This window comes from Salvelinus alpinus, chromosome 14 (assembly GCF_045679555.1).
Source record: "Salvelinus alpinus chromosome 14, SLU_Salpinus.1, whole genome shotgun sequence".
In the NCBI taxonomy this organism is placed as follows: Eukaryota; Metazoa; Chordata; class Actinopteri; order Salmoniformes; family Salmonidae; genus Salvelinus; species Salvelinus alpinus.
This window is the reverse complement of record NC_092099.1, coordinates 49183375-49200429: the sequence shown is the minus strand read 5'-3', so window position 1 is coordinate 49200429 and position 17055 is coordinate 49183375. Positions and strand designations below refer to the sequence as shown.

The window sequence follows — 17055 nt, the reverse complement described above, 5'->3', positions numbered from 1 at the left end:
TATTGCAGAGCACTTTTCTACCAACTGAGGTACTTAAAGCACTTTATATTGTAGGGGGAAACTCACCTCATCCACCATCAATGTTTAGCACCCACTTGGGTGATTCACAGCGACCATTTTTGTGCCAGAACTTTCACCACACATCAGCTATCAGGTGGAGAGGTGAGGAGTGATACAGTATATGCCAATTAGGAACGAGGGGGATGATTAGGTGGCCATGACACCAAGGTGAACACCCCTACTCTTACAATTAGCACCATGGGATTTTGAATAACCACGGAGTCAGGACACCCGTTTTAACGTCCCATCTGAAAGACGCCACCTTACGCAGAACAATGTTCCCAAATATAATCAAAATTGGTTTGAAAGTATTGTGTTTTACTCAAATATTACATCTGTTTACGCTTCTTGCGGTCAATTTGCAGTGTAAAAATATATTATGTTCCGGCACCCCGACCATCCACTCAGATGATGATTAAAAACGACGCTGCCGTTCTACGTGCACTTAACCAATTGTGTTATTGTGTGTATTTTTTCAAGTTTTTGTACATAATGTTTCTGCCACCATCTCATGACTGAAAAGAGCTTCTGGATATCAGCACAGCGATTACTCACCTCGTACTGGACAAAGATTTTTTCTTTAACAAGTCGGGTGAGAAGGATCTACTTCAGACACCAGACAAGGCCCAAGTCCCCGTGATTCGCACGAGAAAGAGAGATATCGGGGACGTAGGTTGGGGTGATGATTGATGATTGAAAGAAAGGCGCTGGAGGAGATGGCTGCCGCCCAGGCACGACTCCAACACCATCATTAAGTTGGCTGACAACACAACAGTGGTAGGCCTGATCACCGACAACGATGAGACAGCCTATAGGGAGGAGGCCAGAGACCTGGCCGTGTGTTGCCAGGATAACAACCTCTCCCTCAACGTGATCAAGACAAAGGAGATGATTGTGGACTACAGGAAAAGGAGGATGAGCACGCCCCATTCTCATCGACAGAGCTGTAGTGGAGAAGGTTGAGAGCTTCAAGTTCCTTGGTGTCCACATCACCAAAAAATTATCATGGTCCAAACAGACCAAGTCGGTCGTGAAGAGGGCACGACAAAGCCTATTCCTCAGGAGACTGGAAAGATATGGCATGGGTCCTCAGATCCTCAAAAGGTTCTACAGCTGCACCATCGAGAGCATACTGCCTGGTATGGAAACTGCTCGGCTGCCGAGGGTAGTGCGTACGGCCCAGTACATCACTGGGGCCAAGCTTCCTGCCATCCAGGACCTCTACACCAGGCGGTGTCAGAGGAAGGCCCTAAAAATTGTCAAAGACTCCAGACACCCTAGTCATATTAGACAGTTCTCTCTGCTACCACACGGCAAGCAGTACCGGATCGCCAAGTCTAGGTCCAAAAGGCTTCTTAATAGCTTCTACCCCCAAGCCAGAAGACTCCTGAACAGCTAATCAAATGGCTACCAAGACTATTTGCATTGTGTGCCCCCCCCCCACACATTTACGCTGCTGCTACTCTCTGGTTATCTATGTATAGTCACTTTCTCTACCTACATGTACATATTACCTTGACTAACTGATGCCCCCACACATCGACTCTGTACCGGTACCCCCTGTATATAGCCTCGCTACTGTTATTTTACTGCTGCACTTTAACCATTTGTTATTTATATTTTTTACTTAACACTTATTTTTCTTAAAACTGCATTGTTGGTTCAGGGTTTGTCAGTAAGCATTTCACTGTAAGGTCACACCTGTTGTATTTGATTTGATCCCTGCACTAAAGAATAGGTGTTATCCCAGAGGTGAATGTTTCAGCATCGATCTAGACTCCTCGGTGTGGTGAGTTTTATAACCACCTTGTGGTCCTTATAGCCTGCGGATAAACGGTGGTCCATACAACCTTCTACAAATGTAGCTCCAACATAATACAGAGACACTCTTCATGACACTGTGTGTGGCTCTATTGACTATTGGCCGGTCAAAGATAATGTAATCAAAGACCAATGTTGACGGAGAACCATAACAGAAGCCTCACTGTGTACATTGACTGATTCTGATGACAGCATCAGATTCTAGATTCTTCAGTGACATCATCTGTCTCACATGGTACTAAGATTGGTTTACAGCCAGTGAGGAGATTTGAATGGGTTGGTAAACATTTGTCTAATAGCCCGACATTTCTATGCATGCAAACGTCTGTCTTGCAAATCATACATGGAAATACAATTTCCTTTCAACACTTTAACTGAAGATGCATTAAAACTATGTTGTGCTTGTGTATCACATTGCAAAGAGTCTAAAACTGGCATTATGCCTTATTAAATGGCTGTGGAAAACCTCTACTAGCTTTGGCTATCCCTCTCCACTTCATTCACTTGAAAGCTTTGAACATAAATATTTCATTGTAAATTGGCACAAGGGATGAAGTGAAAAGGAATCATTCTTTCGATAAAAAAAATAGGGTGTCTTCCAACTGTCAATGCAGGCTTTATAAAATCAGACATTTCAGTAGAATTCTCATCTCATCACATTGCTAGTCTCACCATGAAGTATGAGGAATGCCATGGTAACATTGGAATCCAAAGGGAAATGTAGCCTCTGGTTTCACTTCCTAATCTCTTTCTAAACGACACTGCATGTTCCAGGTTATCAACAACACTGGTTGTACATTCGAGACTCAGAATTGGAACACCCAAAAAATGACGGGCTAATGTTACACAAATAAAGCTGACGGGCTAATGTTACACAAATAAAGCTGACGGGCTAATGTTAAACAAATAAAGCTGACGGGCTAATGTTACACAAATAAAGCTGACGGGCTAATGTTACACAAATAAAGCTGACGGGCTAATGTTACACAAATAACGCTGACGGGCTAATGTTACACAAATAAAGCTGACGGGCTAATGTTACACAAATAAAGCTGACGGGCTAATGTTACACAAATAAAGCTGACGGGCTAATGTTACACAAATAACGCTGACGGGCTAATGTTACACAAATAACGCTGACGGGCTAATGTTACACAAATAAAGCTGACGGGCTAATGTTACACAAATAACGCTGACGGGCTAATGTTAAACAAATAAAGCTGACGGGCTAATGTTACACAAATAAAGCTGACGGGCTAATGTTACACAAATAAAGCTGACGGGCTAATGTTACACAAATAAAGCTGACGGGCTAATGTTACACAAATAAAGCTGACGGGCTAATGTTACACAAATAAAGCTGACGGGCTAATGTTACACAAATAACGCTGACGGGCTAATGTTACACAAATAACGCTGACGGGCTAATGTTACACAAATAAAGCTGACGGGCTAATGTTACACAAATAACGCTGACGGGCTAATGTTAAACAAATAAAGCTGACGGGCTAATGTTACACAAATAAAGCTGACGGGCTAATGTTACACAAATAACGCTGACGGGCTAATGTTAAACAAATAAAGCTGACGGGCTAATGTTACACAAATAACGCTGACGGGCTAATGTTACACAAATAAAGCTGACGGGCTAATGTTACACAAATAACGCTGACGGGCTAATGTTACACAAATACCGCTGACGGGCTAATGTTACACAAATACCGCTGACGGGCTAATGTTACACAAATAACGCTGACGGGCTAATGTTACACAAATAACGCTGACGGGCTAATGTTACACAAATAACGCTGACGGGCTAATGTTACACAAATAACGCTGACGGGCTAATGTTACACAAATAACGCTGACGGGCTAATGTTACACAAATAACGCTGACGGGCTAATGTTACACAAATAACGCTGACGGGCTAATGTTACACAAATAAAGCTGACGGGCTAATGTTACACAAATAAAGCTGACGGGCTAATGTTACACAAATAAAGCTGACGGGCTAATGTTACACAAATAACGCTGACGGGCTAATGTTACACAAATAAAGCTGACGGGCTAATGTTACACAAATAAAGCTGACGGGCTAATGTTACACAAATAAAGCTGACGGGCTAATGTTACACAAATAAAGCTGACGGGCTAATGTTACACAAATAAAGCTGATGGGCTAATGTAAAACAAATAAAGCTGATGGGCTAATGTTACACAAATAACGCTGACGGGCTAATGTTACACAAATAACGCTGATGGGCTAATGTTAAACAAATAAAGCTGATGGGCTAATGTTACACAAATAACGCTGATGGGCTAATGTTACACAAATAACGCTGATGGGCTAATGTTACACAAATAACGCTGATGGGCTAATGTTACACAAATAACGCTGATGGGCTAATGTTACACAAATAACGCTGATGGGCTAATGTTACACAAATAAAGCTGATGGGCTAATGTTACACAAATAACGCTGATGGGCTAATGTTACACAAATAAAGTTGATGGGCTAATGTTAAACAAATAAACCTGATGGGCTAATGTTACACAAATAACGCTGATGGGCTAATGTTACACAAATAAAGTTGATGGGCTAATGTTAAACAAATAAAGCTGATGGGCTAATGTTACACAAATAAAGCTGATGGGCTAATGTTACACAAATAACGCTGATGGGCTAATGTAACACAAATAAAGCTGATGGGCTAATGTTACACAAATAAAGCTGAGAGAAAAGTTGCCTAGGTAATCCAGTCAATACACCCCTGTGGAGATGGGCACTAGAAACATGGACACCATCAAACAGAAGCTACTAGAGGGATCGGCCTCCTCCATCTTAAGAAATCACTGTTGATTAGAACTGTTCAACACTTAGAGAACACAATCACTTACAACCCATGCTGAATGGAATGATACAGAATGACCCAACCAAACCTCTAGTATGAGTGACACTTGGCAATAAGTGGCTATTATCCATGAGTCAGACAGGGTCCCAGGGTGCCCCAGGGCCAACAAAGCTGCCCTGTCTGATTCCAATTGTGCCAGCGTGCTCTCTGTTGTAAAGGACGGTGTAACTAACCAGCTGGACCCAGCACTAATGTCCACAGGGAGAGTGAGGAGAGAGAGAGTGCGGAGAGGCACGTTCTCACTGTTGGAGCAGCTTATCTAGAATCACATGCACATTCACTCACACAATGAAGTCCATTTAAATCATTTGTCACTGAAGAGGGAGCTCTGAAAGACGGAAAAATTAGTTATGCTTTGGCAGAGGCTTCGTATTATACAAGTGACCTGAGAAATAGCAGAAAGTAGGCAGAGGCTTTGGTATTATACAAGTGACCATTGGTGCGGCTGGCTTCCGGGTTAAGAGGGCGGGTATTAGGAAGTGCAGTTTGGCGGGTCCTGTTTTCTCGGAAGATGCATGACTCAACCTTCGCCTCCCGAGCCAGTTGAAAAATTGGGGAGAAGAAAAGGGAGTAAAAAAATGTCAATAAAAAAAGACTGATCTCCATGTCACCCGTTAGTGCACTAAGACGCTCTGCCCCGGCTGACTACATAAAACATACAAGGACTAACCAAGTCCATGCATTATTCAATATGAACTTCAGTCCAAGTAAAAGAGCAAGACTCTTCTCAGGCCCACAAACTGAAAAACATTTTAATTTATTAAAATAGATCACTGTGTTGTGCAAAAACATGGGTTAATGTTGCTCCAAGATATCAGTTATTTATTTTATACTGAACAAAAATCTAAAACGCAACAATTTCAATGATTTTACTGAGTTACAGTTCATATGAGGAAATCAGTCATTTGAAATGAATTAGGCACTAATCTATGAATTTCACATGAGTGGGAATAAAGATAAGCATCTTTTGGTCAAAGATTCCTTAAATGGGCATCAGGATCTTGGCACAGTATTTCTGTGCATTAAAATTGCCATCGATAAAATGCAATTGTGTTCATTTTCCGTAGTTTATGCCTGCCCATTCCATAACCCTGCATGCCAACCATACACGTGGTTTGCGGTTGTGAGGTCGGTTGGACGTACAGCCAAAATCTCTAAAACGACGTTGAAGGCGGCTTATAGTAAAGAAATTATCATTAAATTCTCTGGCAATAGCTCTGGTGGACATTCCTGCAGTCAGCATGTCAATTGCACGCTCCCTCAAAACTTGACACATCTGTGGCGTTGTGTGTTGTGGGAAAAACTGCACATTTTAGAGTGGCCTTTTATTGTCCCCTGCACAAGGTGCACCTGTGTAATGATCATGCTGTACAACCAACTTCTTTATATGTCACGCCTGTCAGGTGGATGGATAATCTTGGCAAAGGAGAAATGCTCACTAACAGGGATGTAAACAAAAGTGTGCACAAAATGAGAGAAATAAGCTTTTTGTGCATATGGAACATTTCTGGGATCTTACATGTCAGCCCATGAAACATGGGATCAACACTTTACATGCTGCATTTATACACTGCTCAAAAAAATAAAGGGAACACTTAAACAACACAATGTAACTCCAAGTCAATCACACTTCTGTGAAATCAAACTGTCCACTTAGGAAGCAACACTGATTGACAATAAATTTCACATGATGTTGTGCAAATGGAATAGACAAAAGGTGGAAATTATAGGCAATTAGCAAGACACCCCCAATAAAGGAGTGATTCTGCAGGTGGTGACCACAGACCACTTCTCAGTTCCTATGCTTCCTGGCTGATGGTTTGGTCACTTTTGAATGCTGGCGGTGCTCTCACTCTAGTGGTAGCATGAGACGGAGTCTACAACCCACACAAGTGGCTGAGGTAGTGCAGCTCATCCAGGATGGCACATCAATGCGAGCTGTGGCAAGAAGGTTTGCTGTGTCTGTCAGCGTAGTGTCCAGAGCATGGAGGCGCTACCAGGAGACAGGCCAGTACATCAGGAGATGTGGAGGAGGCCGTAGGAGGGCAACAACCCAGCAGCAGGACCGCTACCTCCGCCTTTGTGCAAGGAGGAGCACTGCCAGAGCCCTGCAAAATGACCTCCAGCAGGCCACAAATGTGCATGTGTCTGCTCAAACGGTCAGAAACAGACTAAATGAGGGTGGTATGAGGGCCCGACGTCCACAGGTGGGGGTTGTGCTTACAGCCCAACACCGTGCAGGACGTTTGGCATTTGCCAGAGAACACCAAGATTGGCAAATTCGCCACTGGCGCCCTGTGCTCTTCACAGATGAAAGCAGGTTCACACTGAGCACATGAGCACATGTGACAGAGTCTGGAGACGCCGTGGAGAACGTTCTGCTGCCTGCAACATCCTCCAGCATGACCGGTTTGGCGGTGGGTCAGTCATGGTGTGGGGTGGCATTTCTTTGTGGGGCCGCACAGCCCTCCATGTGTTCGCCAGAGGTAGCCTGACTGCCATTAGGTACCGAGATGAGATCCTCAGAGCCCTTGTGAGACCATATGCTGACACATGCACATTTGTGGCCTGCTGGAGGTCATTTTGCAGGGCTCTGGCAGTGCTCCTCCTTGCACAAAGGCGGAGGTAGCGGTCCTGCTGCTGGGTTGTTGCCCTCCTACGGCCTCCTCCACGTCTCCTGATGTACTGGCCTGTCTCCTGGTAGCGCCTCCATGCTCTGGACACTACGCTGACAGACACAGCAAACCTTCTTGCCACAGCTCGCATTGATGTGCCATCCTGGATGAGCTGCACTACCTCAGCCACTTGTGTGGGTTGTAGACTCCGTCTCATGCTACCACTAGAGTGAAAGCACCGCCAGCATTCAAAAGTGACCAAAACATCAGCCAGGAAGCATAGGAACTGAGAAGTGGTCTGTGGTCACCACCTGCAGAATCACTCCTTTATTGGGGGTGTCTTGCTAATTGCCTATAATTTCCACCTTTTGTCTATTCCATTTGCACAACAGCATGTGAAATTTATTGTCAATCAGTGTTGCTTCCTAAGTGGACAGTTTGATTTCACAGAAGTGTGATTGACTTGGAGTTACATTGTGTTGTTTAAGTGTTCCCTTTATTTTTTTGAGCAGTGTATTTTTGTTCACTGTATAAAGATGAATGAACAGTTGTGCAAAATACATTTGTAGAGATTTTGTACTAATTATGAAGCTTGAAGGTGACTGACAGTATGATCGGAAAAGACAAGCATTTGAGATTATATACCGTTCCGCAGGCAGATTTTAAGTACGCACTTTAAAGGCTAATTATTATACTCCCAGGTGTCTGAACAATTACGTAAATAAGGTATCTGTTTTTTGAGTTTGAATAAATTAGCAAAAATTCAAGAATTACTGTTTTTGCTTTGTCACTATGTGTGTACATTGATGTTTTTTTTTACTTAATAATTTTGAATGCAGATAGGATAAAGTAAAGAGAACAGAATGAGGGAATCAGATTCATCTGAGCGGGCATATTTTTTCACCGGGTGAAAGTTGACTGAATTAATTCTGGAACTAGGGTGCCATTAAAATAACATGAAATTGATTAGAAATACAGTGCAGACATTGTTAATGATGTAAATGACTATTGTGGCTGGAAACGGCTGATTTTGTATGGAGTTCCTCTGTCCAGTGTCTGTCTTCTTTTGCCCATCTTAATCTTTAATTGGCCAGTCTGAGATATGGCTTTTCTTCGCAACTCTGCCTAGAAGGCCAGCATCCCGGAGTCGCCTCTTCACTGTTGACGATGAGACTGGTGTTTTTTGGGTACTATTTAATGAAGCTGCCTGTTGAGGACTTGTGAAGCGTCTGTTTCTCAAACTAGACAAACTAATGCACTTGTTCACTTGCTCAGTTGTGCACCGGGGCCTCCCACTCCTATTCTGGTTAGAGACAGTTTGTGCTGTTCTTTGAAGGGAGTAGTACACAGTAGAGGTCGATCGATTATGATTTTTCAACGCCGATACTGATTATTGGAGGACCAAAAAAAGGCGATGCCAATTAATGGGGCGATTAAAAAATATATATATATTTGTAATAATGACAATTACAACAATACTGAATGAACACTTATTTTAACTTAATATAATACATCAATAAAATCAATTTAGCCTCAAATAAATTATGAAACATGTTCAATTTGGTTTAAATAGTGCAAAAACAAAGTGTTTGTGAAGAAAGTAAAAGTGCAATATGTGCCATGTAAAAGCGCTAACGTTTAAGTTCCTTGCTCAGAACATGAGAACATATGAAAGCTGGTGGTTCCTTTTAACATGAGTCTTCAATATTCTCAGGTAAGAAGTTTTAGGTTGTAGTTGCTATAGGAATTATAGGACTATTTCTCTCTATACGATTTGTATTTCATATACCTTTGACTATTGTCACTAGGACCTGGACCATACTAGTATCACGATACTTAGTAGAATCGTGGCAAGGAAACAAAATACAAAGCTAATTTAACTTTTTTAGGAAAATAGCCCTAATGAGGAAAAAAAAGAAACAACAAACATAATTATGTTGTCATCCAGAGTCACATTTATTTTCCAAGCTATAGAACACAGTACTTTACACACAGCAGTTTTTTTTGATGGACCATAGTTTGTTCTGCTTCATGTTTTACTTTTTGCCATCGAACAAATATTGCAATACTGGTATCTTTTGGGATCAAGTTGTAATCATATTAACGGTATAGTCAACAAACTAGAACTAATGCGTTAGTAAACCTACGATCCAATAGCATTCCTCTATGTTTGAGTCGGGTTGTTGAGTAGCAGGCTCGCACTTTCATGCGTTTTGCCAGCAGCTCTTCGCTGTGCTTCAAGCATTGAGCTGTTTATGACTTCAAGCCTATCAACTCCCGAGATTAGGCTGGTGTAACTGATGTGAAATGGCTAGCTAGTTAGCGGGGTGCGCGCTAATAGCGTTTCAAACGTCACTTGCTCTGAGACTTGTGAGTGGTTGTTCCCCTTGCTCTGCATGGGTAACGCTGCTTCGAGGGTGGATGTGGTCGACGTGTTCCTGGTTCGAGCCCAGGTAGGGACGAGGAGAGGGACGGAAGCTATACTGTTACACTGGCAATACTAAAGTGCCTATAAGAACATCCAATAGTCAAGAAATAGTTCTATAATTCCTATAATAACTACAACCTAAAACTTCTTACCTGGGAATATTGAAGACTCATGTTAAAAGGAACCACCAGCATTCATATGTTCTCATGTTCTGAGCAAGGAACTTAAACGTTAGCTTTCTTACACGGCACATATTGCACTTTTACTTTCTTCTCCAACACTTTGTTTTTGCATTATTTAAACCAAATTGAACATGTTTCATAATTTATTTGAGGCTAAATTGATTTTATTGATGTATTATATTAAGTTCAAATAAGTGTTCATTCACTATTGTTGTAATTGTTATTATTACAAATAAATAAAATAAAAATTGGCCGATTAAGCGGCATCGGCTTTTTTTGGTCCTCCAATAATCGGTATCAGCGTTGAAAAATCATAATCGGTCGACCTCTACCAGATACTGACTGTTACTTTTGATTTTGACCCCCCTTTGTTCAGGGACACATTATTCAATTTCTGTTACTCACATGTCTGTGGAACTTGTTCAGTTTATGTCTCATTTGTTGAATCTTGTTATGCTCATACAAATATTTACACATGTTAAGTTTGCTGAAAATAAACACAGTTGACAGTTAGAGGATGTTTATTTTTTTGCTGAGTTTACATCGACCAAAGTGATGATGCTGAATGTGGCTGCTACGAAAGAACTGTGTGCGCACGCAGATGATTAGGGGTGTATTCATTCCCGCCGATTCTGTTGCAAAATGTTTCTTAAACGGAAGCAAACGGAATGAAACGGGGAGGGGCCTATATTAATTTGTCCAATAGAAACTCTCATTTTAACTGTTTGGACTAATGTTTACACACAAGATCAGCTCGATACAGGCAAGAGTATACAAGGCATTATTGAACGTGTCACCTTGATTACTCCAATTTATCTCTAGACCTGTTCACCTAAATTATAAACTTTCAGTTGTAGGCTAGGTTGTAGCAAGCACATGATGGGTATATGGCATATTCGAGTAGCCTTGAGCTGGGTGAATGGAATATGAATGACAGTCATCCAATATATTGTGATAGAAATAAGGCCATGATCATTAAAAAATCGTCCTCCCTAATCTTGATCGGCACCGACTGTCACTGCATAACATCAATGTTACGAATGCACCACTCTTAAAACATTTTAAATTGTTGTGTTCAATAGGTGATGGAGAGTGGAGACAATTTCGACAATTTACGACTGCTATTACTCAAGGCAAAACTGTTTTTATAATTGGCAGCAAAACTTGTGTGGAGGCAGAGAGATATAGTGATTTATAGGGCGCATGACGTGGTAAGAAGAAACAATGTAGGTAGAGCTACAAATTAGCACCGCAAAGACAGAAAAACCCACCCACCTTTAGTCAGCTAAGTGGCTGCACTGCCCCTTCGGCTCGTAAAAATATCCAAACATTAAAATGACAATAGTTTCTATTAAAATAAACATCACAACTACGGTCTCCATTCTGAATTTTGAAAAAAAAGTTATTCATAAATGAACTAATGAGGTTCCTAAACTATGAGAACGCAACTACATCATGCAAACTGTTTTGTCGACGCGAGCACTTATGTTTGGATGAGAGCATAAGTTTAACATTTGAAAACATGGGAATAAGAACTTTTAAATCTTACCTCACCTAGTAAAAGTCCCTTAAATAAATCCTTTGGAATAAATGCATCAAACGGGCGTAGTTTTGCGAGTTCCGACTATCCAGTTGTAGTCCTTTGTGAGTCTTTGGCGATGGGAAGAGAGAGCGAGAGCAGGACCCTGCTGATGTCACCGCGAGGGAGGGGCATGGATCAGAGTAGTTTCATATGGATATGATGTAATTTTAGGAGTTTCAGATTACTTTTCACTGTACTGTAATGTCATTTTAAAAAATCTAATAGAATGGCCTACTACTCTCATTCTCATCATACCTCACTGTTTGAAAATACCACGTAAGAGATTTGTAAGATCAATAGGCATATCGTTCTCATAAACAGACCCGTTGGATGTCAAAATCAGATGTACGAAGTACAGCAGGACTTTATCAGGAGCTAGAGACTATCTATGACTGGTCTTGGTAATGGCTGGTTGCATTTTATTCTCAGTGAATCACACCATCCAACCAATATTCATGTATTTTATGCAAGAAAGGAGAAGAAACAGGTTCTTGGAAGTTTTAAGTAATTCCATTAGATAACATACTTGATTTGTTTGACTTATTTGTTTGCAGTGTAGGCTAGGATATTGTTTATTGCTAACCATTAGTAGCCCATTCTGGGTTTATGGGAAGGTGGGAGTGAGGATAGTAGGAAGGAAGGGTAGCCTACCCATGGCCGGAATACCGATCAGGCATGTATTTATATTTTTTTATTTCACCTTTATTTAACCAGGTAGGCTAATTGAGAGCAAGTTCTCATTTACAAGATAAAGCAAAGCAGTTCGACACATACAACAACACAGAGTTACACATGGAATAAACAAACATACAGTCAATAATATAGTAGAAAAAGTCTATATACAGTGTGTGCAAATGAGGTAAGATAAAAGCATGCAGAGCCAAACCTGTGTCTGACAGACAAGGGAGGTTATAAAGCCTGTTGCTTCCCAGTCGAAACAGTTTGCGCATATACAGTATTATGACCACATTTTGTGACTTTTTTGTTCGTTTATGTGTTCGGCAGGGTTTTTTACCAGCTGTTTGCTCACACCACATTTTTTTCTTAAGGCAAGTCGAAGTTCGATGGCCGAAGTCTACTCACCTTCATCAGTGATTGGTCAACAGTACTACTCCCAGTAAGAGTGGGTACTATGGACAGGATTCTTCAATTAAGTGTTTGTTGTCATTCAACGAGAGACGACTAGTTTTCATGCAGCTTTTTTCACTTGAGAAATACTGCAACAAACATCTTAGCTGGATGTAAAATTTTGCGACTAAGACCTCCTTGGCAAAAACATAAAAATGAATTGCAGATTTCTTGATTTCTCTTAGAGAGGAAGTGTACTGGCTGTGTTGTTGCTATGGTGTCTCAAGAGGGACAAACCAGTAATACTACCTTTTTTTCTCATTTTGCAAGTGAAGGCCTTTTTGGGAGTATGCAAGCACAGACATTCGCTTATGCCTAGGAGCAAACAGAACCTATTTGCAGACGCCTCAGGCTGCAATTTGGCAAAATAGGCTTATCTGACCATATGCAAATGGTGTTTGCAAAACCAATGTGACATGTAGGTTAATGAACTAGACATTAGCAGCATACAATAACATATAATAAGAATTGCTAAAAATTGCAGGACGTAACATATCATACAAAATGGACGACGTAGTACACAATTGGATGACACATGGTAGACAATTGGATGACACGTGTTACACATTTGGATGACGTAGTACACAAAAAAAAATGTTTTTGGCTCGTGAGCACCACTTTCAAAACTAGTGGCTGAAATTATAATAACGTTTTAAAAAAGCTGGGTCGGTTGATAGATAACGAGTTAGGGATGTGTTGAGTAATTGGCTTTGGGAGCCAGTGTCTAATCAACCAGAGAGTGGGACCTGGCTGCTTATCTGACTCCACATCCTGAGTGACAGAACTGCTATTTAAACATACAACAGCAGCAGGCATGCGCCAGCAATGAAACTGAGCTCACAGAACAAAGACAGGAAGATACCTGATGCAGCCTGTGTAAAGTCTGAGGCATAGATATATACTTATTCTATTTCTACGGACTGAAAGCCCAATTCAATCAAAATTCAATTCAATGGAAGCGTTTCTGGGTGGGACAACTGTCTTCCTTGGCAGAGAGAGTGTGGTATTCAAGTTGATATCCAGTTGATCTTAGTCCTGTTTCACATAGAAATTGTTGCATTACAGATTAAAATATTGTCAGTTGTGTGATTGATCTAATAGAAGTTGTGTGATTGATTAGCTAATGAATCCGTTATACAGATACAACTTACACTATTATGGGTAATTCACTGTACTTGTGGATGTGACATAAAAACTTGCAAACATCACATGCCTCAGACCATAAGCAACTGGAGTAAAAGCCTCATGACTAGCAAAGCCGTAAGCAATGCCTATTTAAACAATAAGGCCTCAGGAGGTGTGGTATGTGGCCAATATACCACGGCTAAGGGCTGTTCTTATGTACGGCGCATTGCGAGTGCCTGGACACAGCCCTTAGCCGTGGTATATTGGCCATATACCACAAACCCCCGAGGTGCCTTATTGCTATTATAAACTGGTTACCAATATAATTACAGCAGTAAAAATAAATGTTTTGTCATACCAGTGTTTATGGTCTGATATACCAGAGACTGTCAGCCAATCAGTATTCAGAGCTCGAACCATCCAGTTTTGTCACGCCCTGACCTTAGATACCTCTGTTGTTCTATATATTTTGGTTAGGTCAGGGTGTGACTAGGGTGGGTACGCTAGTTTGTATGTCTAGGGTTTTTGTATGTCTAGGGGTGTTGTCATCTAGGTGTATTGTATGTCTATATTGGCCTGATATGGTTCCCAATCAGAGACAGCTGTTTATCGTTGTCTCTGATTGGGGATCATATTTAGGTAGCCATTTCCCTTTTGTGTTTGTGGGATCTTGTTCTATGTTTAGTAGCCTGTCTGCACTATTCGTATAGCGGTTCGTTCGTTGTTCTTTATTGTTTTTGTTTAGTGAGTTTCTCTTTATTAAAAGTATGTGGAACTCTATGCACGCTGCGCCTTGGTCTCATCATTACGACGATCGTGACAAGTTTATATTTATGAATATAATACATATCTACTTCTGTCTTGTGACCCTTGCAAGGAGGTGGAACTGCTCAGGGGCAATATGTGCATGGACAGAATTACAGTGGGGAGCACATGTTCTGTCATGTCCTCAAAACTGGTTTGTGGCTTTGCTTATGTTGGAGCATAAACTGTGAGTGTCATCACTCATGTCTAAGTGTTGGACTCAGTTTTCGGTATCGGTTCTTGTCCTGCGAGTAAACGTCTACAGGTTAAAGGATTGTTTGTGTGAAATTGGTAAATTGTCGAATGACAGTCCATCCATACTGTAGTATATTTAATAGCACGTTTCATAGCTGAATTTGAGGATATAAAACAACAACAAAAAAGACAAAGTGGTGAATGGTAACTATCAAAACAACTGTAAACATGGCCATTTAAAAAAAACTCATTACATCTGGCATAACCTAAGAGAGGGAAACTACTGTACCACTTCTGGAAGAAAAGGTGGAAGCAGCCACACAAAGAACAGGAACACCAACCTCTCCACAGCCATTGATAAGCAACACACATTGTGCTTTTCTCCACTTCTTGTTTTACTCTAATTGAATTAGGTCATTAACAAGGTACTGTAGAATACAATATAGCCACACACACACACGCACACACATACACACACACAATACCTACCTTTAGAACTGAGTGCTGCGGTGTAAATAATTCTACAACCTCCAAAAGTTTCTGTATGGCTGCGTTTAGACAGGCAGCCCAAATCAGATATTTTTTTTCATGATAAATGGTCTTTTGACTAATCAGATAAGCGCTGAAAAAGAGCTGATGTGAAAAGATCTGATGTGATTGGTCATAGACCAATTAGTGGAAAAATTATCAAGAATCGGGATGCCTTTTTAAACAGCCTTAGTCTCCTCTCGCCTAAGTAGTGTGCGAGACAGCGGACATGCTTTAACGCAGATAATATTGGGACACTTTTCAAAATGGTAATAAAAGGAGTTATCGCTTCGCAATACAAAAAAGGCCCGCCTTGAGTGAAATGCTGAAAAACAACATTAAATATTGATTGAGGAATCCCCAAGGCTTTGCTTGCCCCCTATGAGGCAAGGAGAGAGTCAACACATTCACTTCTCCTCACACAGTATGGAGTTGTAGGGGTGCTCTGGAGTTGTAGGGGTGCTCTGGAGTTGTAGATGAGCTCTGGAGTTGTAGAGGTGCTCTGGAGTTGTAGAGGTGCTCTGGAGTTGTAGGGGTGCTCTGGAGTTGTAGAGGTGGTCTGGAGTTGTAGGGGTGCTCTGGAGTTGTAGAGGTGATCTGGAGTTGTAGAGGTGCTCTGGAGTTGTAGGGGTGCTCTGGAGTTGTAGGGGTGTTCTGGAGTTGTAGGGGTGCTCTGGAGTTGTAGGGGTGTTCTGGAGTTGTAGGGGTGTTCTGGAGTTGTAGGGGTGCTCTGGAGTTGTAGGGGTGCTCTGGAGTTGTAGGGGTGCTCTGGAGTTGTAGGGGTGTTCTGGAGTTGTAGGGGTGCTCTGGAGTTGTAGAGGTGATCTGGAGTTGTAGAGGTGCTCTGGAGTTGTAGATGAGCTCTGGAGTTGTAGAGGTGCTCTGGAGTTGTAGAGGTGCTCTGGAGTTGTAGATGAGCTCTGGAGTTGTAGATGAGCTCTGGAGTTGTAGATGAGCTCTGGAGTTGTAGATGAGCTCTGGAGTTGTAGATGAGCTCTGGAGTTGTAGAGGTGCTCTGGAGTTGTAGGGGTGATCTGGAGTTGTAGAGGTGATCTGGAGTTGTAGGGGTGCTCTGGAGTTGTAGATGAGCTCTGGAGTTGTAGATGAGCTCTGGAGTTGTAGATGAGCTCTGGAGTTGTAGAGGTGCTCTGGAGTTATAGAGGTGCTCTGGAGTTGTAGAGGTGCTCTGGAGTTGTAGAGGTGCTCTGGAGTTGTAGAGGTGCTCTGGAGTTGTAGAGGTGCTCTGGAGTTGTAGGGGTGCTCTGGAGTTGTAGAGGTGATCTGGAGTTGTAGAGGTGCTCTGGAGTTGTAGATGAGCTCTGGAGTTGTAGAGGTGCTCTGGAGTTGTAGAGGTGCTCTGGAGTTGTAGAGGTGCTCTGGAGTTGTAGGGGTGCTCTGGAGTTGTAGATGAGCTCTGGAGTTGTAGATGAGCTCTGGAGTTGTAGAGGTGCTCTGGAGTTGTAGAGGTGCTCTGGAGTTGTAGGGGTGCTCTGGAGTTGTAGAGGTGATCTGGAGTTGTAGGGGTGCTCTGGAGTTGTAGGGGTGCTCTGGAGTTGTAGGGGTGCTCTGGAGTTGTAGAGGTGCTCTGGAGTTGTAGATGAGCTCTTGAGTTGTAGATGAGCTTTGGAGTTGTAGAGGTGGTCTGGAGTTGTAGGGGTGCTCTGGAGTTGTAGA

General features: G+C 41.9%; 1 protein-coding gene across 2 annotated transcripts in view; it reads right to left on the bottom strand.

Annotated features, from left to right (window-relative positions):
- Nucleotides 1-11709, bottom strand: part of LOC139539010 (SH3 domain-binding protein 4) — an 80042-nt gene extending 68333 nt beyond the window's left edge. The window contains exon 1 of one of the 2 annotated variants that reach the window (XM_071341666.1): nt 11574-11709. The gene's annotated coding sequence lies outside the window, so the exon portion shown is untranslated. Of the gene's footprint in view, nt 1-11568 lie in introns of both variants that reach the window. The other variant, XM_071341668.1, reaches the window with a different exon arrangement.
- Nucleotides 11710-17055: the final 5346 nt, after the last annotated feature.